This window comes from Mesoplodon mirus, assembly GCF_964341445.2.
Source record: "Mesoplodon mirus genome assembly, chromosome: 2".
Lineage (NCBI taxonomy): Eukaryota > Metazoa > Chordata > Mammalia > Artiodactyla > Ziphiidae > Mesoplodon > Mesoplodon mirus.
The window spans coordinates 216609744-216619938 of NC_138977.1; positions in this window are offsets into that span (position 1 = coordinate 216609744).

A 10195-nucleotide genomic window follows, 5' to 3' on the forward strand; every position below is an offset into this window, starting at 1 on the left:
GTTTACTTCAATCTGTGAGTTAATCATTGCCAAAGAGTTCCCTTTCCCTCCTCAGCCCATTCCACTGCAGTATGGCTCCCACTGTCACCTCTCCACTGAAATCCCAAGCTCAGCAATGACGGAATTGGTGGCTCACCCCTAGAGCCCCTTTGGGCCCCTGTCTCATCTGACCTTTTAGCATATTTGGTGCAATGAATCCCTCCCTTCCTCATCATCTTTCTTGCCCTAGCTCCCACACAGCTTTATATTTTCTCTCTATTCATTCCTCAGTCTCCTTCACAGGGGCCTCTTTCTCTGCTCTCTTTCTTCTCATTTGACACAGTCTTCTTGGGTAATTACATCGTCCACTTTCATAGCTTAGATTACTGTCTAAATGCTTAAATCTGTAACTGTAGACCACATCTCCAGAGGCCAAGACCCATATCTAACTGTACATGCCCAAGTCCTAAGGGCATCTCAGACCTAACATGTTAGAAACTGAGCCATCAACTTACTCCAAACCAGCCTCTCTGCCTGTGTTACCAAGTTCAGCAAACGGCACATCATCCACCCAGCTAGAATCATCCTTGACTTCTCCATTTTCTGCATCCCTCAGATCCATTCACCCAGTTCCTTTTTGCTTCTACCTGCCCAAAGATAAAGCCCAAACCTCCCACATGGAGCACAATTTCATTATTCTACTTTCTCTACTCTGTTCTATTCACTTGTCTATTTTAGTTTCTCTGCCTTGGCACTATTGACATTTGAGGGCCAGATTATTCTTTATTTGGGGCCAAATTACTGGCCGGGGTGGGAGTGAGGGGCTGTCCTGGTCACTGTAGGATTTTTGGCAGCATCCCTGACCTCTATCCACCCAATGCCAGTAGCACCCCATCCCTGAGTTGTAACGATCAAAAATGTCACCAGATATTGCCAAATGTCTTTGAGGGGCAAAGTTGCTCCAGCTTGAGGACCCTGGTCTATTTCTACCCCAGTACCTCATTATTCTAATAAATATGGCTTTATTGTATATTTTAGTATCAGCTTAGACAAGTTACCCTTCTCTTGTCAGAATTTCCATGTTTAGACTTCTAGAACTTAGAATCATTTGGCAAATTAAGAAAAAAATCCTGATATGAATAATTATAAATCAATAAAGTTGTTACATTAAAAAAAGTTCTGTCAGGATTTTATTGGGTTTGCATTAATTCAAATATAATCTGATAAGAACTGACATCCTTCTTTACATGCAGCCATCCTCTTCACATGTTTCCACTGAATTGGGCATTTTTCTGATCCCTTAGTAGAGTCCTATGATTTTCTTTGTAAAAGGTAGAGTGGCACTCTTGCCTAGTGGTTAAGATCATGAACTTTGGTTCAAATCCTGACTCTGCTGTGTTCTATGAATGACCTTGGGAAGCTATTAAACCCTTCCGCAGCTCAGGCCTTTCAGTTACAAAATGAGTATAGTAATAACACATAACCACAGTTTACTTTGAGGATTAAGTGATAGCATAAAAAAATCCCTCACCCTCAATAGGTATTTGCTATTAGTTACTCTTGGGACTCCTAGATATTTAGTCTCTTATTGTTTTTGTGAGTAGACTCTCTTTTGTGATATGAATTGTTTCCACAGAAAGGAATCTGTTGAATTTTGCATATAACGTTTATAACTGACTACTTTACAGAATTCTCTTATTGTTTTCAATGGTTTTTTCATAAATATAGTGATAGTATCTGGAAATAAGGGAGTATTGCCCCCTCCTTCCCAGCTGGTGTATTACTTGTTACTGAATTGTTGCATTATTTAACACCTTCAGAACAACTTAAATTATAATAAATAATGAGCATCCGGTGTAAATGAAAATGCTTCTAGTCTTTCATCTTTAAGCATTGGTTCCTGAGAAGTATTATTGTTATGTTAAGGAAGTAGCTTTCTATCCTTACTTTCTAAAGTGTTTTTTAAATGAGTTGTTGTTAATGAACAGGTATAAAGTTTCAGTTATGCAAGGTGAATAAGTTCAAAAGATCTGTTGTATAACATTTTGCCTATTATGTATTATGTGTACATAATATGTATTAAGTGTATTATGCACTTAAAAATATGTTAAGAGGGTAGATCTCATATAAAGTGTTCTTACCACAATAAAATAAAAATTAAATTAAAAGAATAAATGTTGAGTAAAAGGGTAGACAGATCAATGGAACAAAAGACAAAGACCCAAACAAATATGGAAATGATACATTATGAAACTGGCATCTGCAGACCAGTGGGAAGATTGGATTTTTCAACAAATAGTGCTTGGACAATTGGTTATACACATGAAGTTGGACCCCCCTACATCATACTATACATTCTAAAAAATCTATTCCAGGTGGGTTAAGACTTAAATATAAAAGGAAGAACTATAAAACAATTAGAAGACAGTATCAGATATCTAACTTCTGAGTTAAAAAGGATAACTGACAAAGAAAATAATATATATTTAATTACACTAAAATTAAGAACTTCTGTTCATGAAAAGAAAACATAAAGAAAGTAAAAATCCCACAATCCCACAATCAGAAGGATATAGTGCAACATTTGTAACGAACAAGATATTTTTATCCAGAATATGTAAGGAATGCTTACAAATACAACAGAAAAAAATAACCAAATAAAAAATGGTCAAGAGGCACTTACAGAGGAAAAAACCCAAATAGCCAAAGAAAAGACACTTAATAACATTGATAATCAAGGAAACACTGACTGAAACCATGAGGTGGTTTTACTGCCAACAGATTGGCAAAACTATGAAAGTCTGATAATATCCAGTTATTGTGAGAATGTGGAGCAACCAGAACAGTGCTGATGGAAATGTAAATTGGAACAATCTCTTTGGAAATAATTTGACACTATCCAATAAAGACTAAGAACAAAAGACCCTACAACCTTTCAAGTCCAGCCCCAGATCTGAAAGCACACAATCACAAGGTCATGTATAAGAATGTTCACAGCTGGGCTTCCCTGGTGGCGCAGTGGTTAAGAATCTGCCTGCCAATGCAGGGGACACGGGTTTGAGCCCTGGTCTAGGAAGATCCCACATGCCGTGGAGCAACTGGGCCCGTGAGCCACAACTACTGAGCCTACGCGTCTGGAGCCTGTGCTCTGCAACAGGAGAGGCCGCGACAGTGAGAGGCCCGCGCACCGCGATGAAGAGTGGCCCCCGCTCGCCGCAACTAGAGAAAGGCCTTGCACAGAAACGAAGACCCAACACAGGCAAAAATAAATTAATTAATTAAAAAAAAAGAATGTTCACAATTTTTGTAACACTAAAACCAAATACAATCCAAATATCAATAAACAGAAAAATGGATAAATTAATGGTGGTGTAATCATACAGTATAATACTATGCAGTGGCAAAAACTGAACCAAAGCTACACGTAACATGGATGAACTTCAAAGACACACTGTTGAATGAAAAAACCAAATCGCAGAAGAATGCATATGTAATGACTGCATTTATAGAAAGTCAAAGATATGCAAAACTAAACAGTATATTTGTAGGCATATAAACACATATTGTGTTTCAAACACACACAGTATTTTTTTTAAAAGCAGGGGAGTGATAAACAAGTTTAGATTCATGGCCACCTCTGATCGAGGAGGAAAGGATGGAGTGGAGGAGGGTCATGCAGGCGATTTGTCCTGTTCCTTCAGTGGGGTGCTGGATACAGAGTGTTTCCTCATATACGAGCTCAACAAATACTTATTCAGAGCTCTCAGTGTGTCAGGGGAAATGACAGTGAACAGAACAGACATTCTGTTCTTTGGAGCTAACTTCTGGTGCTTAGAGATAGGTAGACAACAAACATGATTAATAAACAGTATATGTTATTTAGTGATAGATGCTAAGAATTTTACAAATGAAGCACAGAAGGAGATGAGGAAGAGTTGACTGGGGTGAGTTGAAATTGTATATAGGGTGGCCAGGGAACGCTGGCTGTGGAGGTGGCCTTGGGGTGAAGCCCTGGGGACGTGCGGCTCAGCCGGAGAGCTGCAGGCAGAGGAAGGACTGAGGCCTGAGATGGGAGAAGTCAGCCCTCCAGGAATAGCAAGAAGTCAGGTGGCTGGAGCCAAGTGGGGGAAGGGTGAGTAGGAGGCAAGGTGGGAGGGGCCAGGTGGGAGTGGATCTCAAAGAAGATTTTGGTTTTCCTCTGAGGGAGACGTGACACTATTGGGAGGTTTTGAGCAAAGGATTAACAGTCACTTTATCATGATTCTTTATGCCATACACATATTTTACAAGTATTCTTTTGTGACAATTCAATGTGAATTTTTAAAGCTACTTAAGAACTAAAGTAAGTCCCTCTCCCTCTCCCACGCCCCTTCTCTCTGCTTTATTCCCATGGATCTATGGAATGGGAGATAGGTGAACGTGCAATTCAAACGCTGTAATTAGTAAATAAGCTTTGAACACAGTTATAAATAGCAAAGGCTGTTGTTATTAGGGATTCGATGGTATGTTTTCTAAGTAGCAAGCTGGAGAAGCTGTGCAGAACTCACCTTTGTGACAAGCCCAGTCTCTGGCTGTGACAGAAAGGTTAGCTTGATGTTTGCATGACCAAGTGCCTTGAGGAATTAGGACTCTGATTCTTAGAAGTTTCTGTTCTCTGATGTTTTAACCCAGTTCTGAGATAATGAGAGCTCATTAAAATCCCCGTGCAAGATTTTACAGGCAGCTCGTGTGACTAGGCCTATTGTACAAGATAATTCACTCTTCCTCTATCCATAACTAATCTGATTTTATCAGAACTAGTTCTTTTCTCTGTGTGTGTTGTTACAAGCAGGTCACTCACCAAACTTCTTGATCATTCATTATACACTGGAATCAGGCAAGTACATATTCTTTTGTTTCTGGCTTCTTTCACTCAGCGTGATGATTTTGAGATTCATCCATGTTCGTGCATGTATCAGTAGGCCACTCCTTTATATTGATGAGTATTATTCCACTGTATGGACATGCCACATTTTGTTAACCCATTTATCTGTTGATGGACATTGGGTTTTCCCTGGTTTGGCTATTGGGAAGAAAGATGCTATGAACTTTCATATGTAAGTCTTCATGTGGACACGTTTTCATTTTTCTTGGGTAAATACCTAGGAATAGAATGACTGGATCATTTGGTAAGTGAATGTTTAACTTTAAGAAACCCAGAAATATTTTTTCCTAAGTGGTTATATCTTATTACATACCTACTAGCATTGTATTTTCCAGTTTCTCCATATTCTTGTCAATGCTTAGTATTGTCAGTCTTTTAAATTTTCGCCAATCTAATAGGTATAGTGGTATCTTATTGTGATCTTAATTTGCATTTCCCTGGTTATGCTAATGTGTTCAATGGTATAAAGGAAACTGTGTCATAAAGAATGAACACAGAGAAAAACCTCAAAAGAGAAATAAAAACTATAAAAAAGAATCAATTGGAAATTCCAACATGAAAACATAGAATATATGAAATTAAAAATTCCACAGATGGGCTTCATAGAAGATTGATAATGATAGAGGAACTTGAATATAGATCAGTAGAAATTATCCAATCTTAAGAATAGAGAAAAAGATTGAAAAAATAATAAAGAATAGAGCCTCAAGGGCCTGTGGAACAATATCAAAAAGCCTAACATACTTATTATAATTTGAGTCCTAGAAGAAAAGAGACAGGTGGTACAGAACAAATATTAGAAAAAAATTTTCCAAATTTGTTGAAAGATGTAAATTTATAGATTCAGCAAGCTTAGCAAACTCCAGGAAGGATAAATGCAAAGAAAACCACACCTGGGTGCAATATAATCAAAATGCTGAAAACTGAAGATAAACTCTTGAGAGCAGCCAGGGAAAAACAACATATTACACATGATTTAAATAGCTGCTCACTTCTCATCAGGAATCTAAAGGCCAGAAGAAAATAGAATGTCTTTAAAGTGCTAATGGAAAAAAGCCATAAAGCCATATATCTATATCCAGCAAAATATCCTTCAAGAATGAAGTGAGAAGAAAACAAAAACACTAACTCAAAAAGATACATGCATCCCTATGTTTATAGCAACATTATTTACAATAACCAAGATATGGAAGCAACCTAACTTTCCATTGATGGATGAGTGAATAAAGAAGGTGTGATACACACACACACACACACACACACACATATATATATATATACACACGAGGAGGCTTGCACAAACACACACACAAAATGGAACAAGTGGAATACTACTCAGCCATAAAAAAGAATGAAATCTTGCCATTTGCAATAATATAGATGGACCTTGAGGGCATTATGCTAAGTGAAATACGTCAGACAGAGAAAGACAAATACTGTATGATCTCACATGCGGAATCTAAAAACAAAACAAAACAAAGCAACAACAAAAAACCCCAAGCTCATAGATACAGAGACCAGATTGGTGATTGCCAGAGGTGAGGGTGGGGGTGGGGACAGGTGATATGGGTTAAGGAGGTCAAAAGGTACAAACTTCCAGTTATAAAATAAATAGTTCATGGAATGTAATGTACAGCCTGGTGATTATAGTTATAGTCATATATTACATATTTGCAAGTTGCTTAGAGAGTAGATCTTAAAAGTTTTCATCACAAGAAAAAAGAATTGTAAACTATGTATGGGAATGGCTGTTAACTGGACTTATTGTGGTGATCATTTTGCAATATACACAAATATTGAATCATTATGTTGTACATCTGAAACCAATAAGATGTTATATGTCAATTATACTTTAATTTTTAAAAAAGATTTTGAAAACAGCTAAAAGAACCCATGCACTTGAACGGGGCCCTGAAATTTAAGTTCCATTGGTAAATCTGGCTTGGGATGATTCCTGCTGGTATTCTGATTGCAGAAAATTTTGTTTCTCCTTTTTCAAAGACATAATACCAATCCTTAAAATACAAGCCTTCTGTCTCATCTGTCTTGACTAGGGCTTAATAACCATACTTCTGTTCCTCATTCTATTGCTATTTCTGTTCCTAATTGCTATTTCTCAACTTGGGTTAACTTGAGAGCTAACAGAAATGGAAGTTTCCTGGGAAAGTCCTTTACAATGTAAAAGTCCTCTGCCCGCAACAACCATTCTTTTGTCGCCTGAATCTTACTGTACGCCATAATTTTAGGCAAGAATAGTATCTTTACACTGAATTTTTTTTTAACCTAGAGGACTCTTCCATCTGCATCCAGAGTACTTTCCTCAGTCGTCTGAAGTCTCTCTTGTTAGGGGGTCTTTTATTCCTCTTCCTGTCATCCCTAATCCACACATTAACTACTTTTCTGAGTTATTGCAATTTCATCCCTTCATGTTCCTGCTTATAACTAACTGGCATAATAGAAAGATTGTGGAATTTCAAGTCAGAGGATCTGGATTTCAGTCCTGACTTACTCTACCTCCTGGCTATGTTGTCTTGAGTAAGTCGCTTAGTACCCTGTCCTCAATAGCTTGTCATAAAATGGGGACAAAATTATCGTGAGAGAAAATCATATGGGAAAGCAGTTGCAAAATAAAACAATGTATCTTAAAACGAGAATGAAGTGAAATGAAGCCATTTTCAGATCAAAGAAAACAAAGCGAATGCATATCCTCCGAACTACAAGCTATTCCAAAGACAGAAACTTGGAATGAAACACACTGGAAATGGTAAATATGTGGGCAAATAAAAAACATCATCTTTCCACTCATAATTTTTTTAAATATGTTACTTGATTTTAACATCGTTCTGTGGGATGTGTCATGTGATATACATGTAATAGATATGACAACTATAGCATAAAGGACAGTGAAGGGTGGGAAATGGACCTATGCACTTACAAAGTTGTTAACGTTTATGTGAAGTGGTACAATATTAACTCTAAGTAGACTGAAAAATTAAAGATGTATGTCTCCCTAGAGCAACTACTAAAAACCAATAGAGAAATTAAAATAAGACAGTAGAAATTAAAATCGATGAATTTATATAATCAGAAATAACCACAGCAACACCTGAGGGGAAGCCTGGGACATAATTTAAGGCCATAGGTGTGTGGCAGGAGGGGCACAGTTCCACCTCTAGTGATGAAAACCACAGTATTACCTCTTGCTCAGCCCCAAAGTCGGGGGGTTCAGGGACTTTTCCCAGTACTTGAGAATCAGAAGGATTTATTCCAGATAGATAGATAGATAGATAGGGATGTTGATAGAGGTGGAGAATACTGTTACATTAGAGAATAGTGGGGAAAGCATGGAACTGACCCGGGGCTTGGAGTCTGGTCCAGACTGTGCAGTGACTGGTGCTCTGGCCCTGGGCAAATGATTTCCCCTCTTTGAGCCTTGGCGTCTCCAATTTTGGTGAAATTGAATATGTTAAAAATTATTTCTAAGATTTCTTCCTTTACTAAAAATAGTATTTGGAATGAGGTTAGGGTATTTCTAAAGTAATTATTTTTAAGTTTTGTTTTTTTTTTTAAGGTTTCCATCCAGCACTAACACAGTAGGATTTTATTTTTTATTTTGTTTATGACATTCTCCTCTAATCATAGACTTGCCAGCTTTTATAGCTCTGGTTGAATAGCTGTATGTTTTCATTTGAAATAACTTTCCACTGATATACATTAATGGCAGAGATTAAAAAGTCTTTTGATTCTTTTTTAATCTTTTAATCATGAAAAAAACCCAAAAAACCTGTCTTCACTTCCCTTCAATATATATATTTAGTTGAGGGGCCCTCTAGTGGAAGAATCTTGTATATAGCACTACAATAGTTAGCCTGCTTACAGATTTAACAGCCCATGATACTACGTTTTATACATTAAAAAATAAAATATCTATGCCTATAGTACAGTAAAATTCTAAAAATTCAGTTTCTCACTCAGAGTAAACTTCTGGCGAATTCAATATTAAAATATATGAGACTACATATATAGGATTGTAATGTTTAAATTCTTTCTGTCCCATTGTTTGTTGCCATTAGATTAACCCTGTGCATGAGAATGTATAAGATAGAAGTGATATTATGTTATTCCCCAAAATGTGTTCAAAGAGAAGACACTTGTTTCCTGAATCATTTACTACTTTTCTAGAGAGTTCCTGCACTTTTCAGGTGAAAGAAATAAATACGACTGTGTTGACAGGAGCGAAAGTACACTAAAGACATAAACTTGGGTCCCACAGAGTGGTGGTGGGAGCTGACATACATCTTTTGTGGGTGTTGGGCAGATAACTGTGGACCAGGTAACATTGCAAAGTAGTTTCCCAAGGCATTTCCCCTTTTTTTCACATGGTCAAGAGGAAAATCACAAACACTTCTAATTACAAACTGTGCCATGTCAAAAAAACAAACAAACGAAAAAAACCTGACCTGTTACCAGGTTCCACAGGCTCCACTCTCAGGAGTTTGTTCCAAAGCAATTGTATAAGTGTGATCATCTATACACATTCTCCCCTTAATTCAACAGAAAACTACTGTAAATGACAATGATTTTAAAACTTCATTCAGAAGCCAGCTAGACCTCATTTGCAATCTGTTCTGCTTCAAAGATATAAATATAGCTAAAGCAATTTAATTAATTAATCTGGTCTCTAAACTGAATTTCATCCATTATTAGTTTCAGTTTTAACAAATTGATATAAATCATCCAAAATATCAAATTGGTTGTGCTATAGGGAACCTCAAGAAACAAATGAAAAGCTGAACTAACTTAGCAGAAAGAGGTATGAAAACCTTCTTAGACTTGAATTTCATGGGATTAAGTAACTACTTCATTATTAGTTTTTAAAGCAATTTCCTAAGTTAGCTTCTAATAGCAAGATCCTAAAATGCCTCATCATTAAATTTAGCTTTCTTTTCACAGTAGAGGGGCAAGATAATGACCCATGACAACTATTGATCCCTTAAGAATTAGATGTACTTTTGTTTTCTTTGTAAAACTAAAGAAAAAAATCATGGCTAAGGAATATTTGGAATGTTTTCATATCTTCCCTCGAGTGGACCTAAATCCCCTTGTTCCTCTGTAGATGTCATTGTCAGATTATCTTGGCAAATCAAGGTGCCAGAGGTTCCCACTGCATACACTATTTTATTATTGACTCATTTCGGCACATTCTGAAACATTTTACTCTCCAAAAGTGGGCACTTGTCTTCTGAGGTTCACATCACTGGAGGCCCCTGGGCTCCCAGCCTCCTGGGGAAG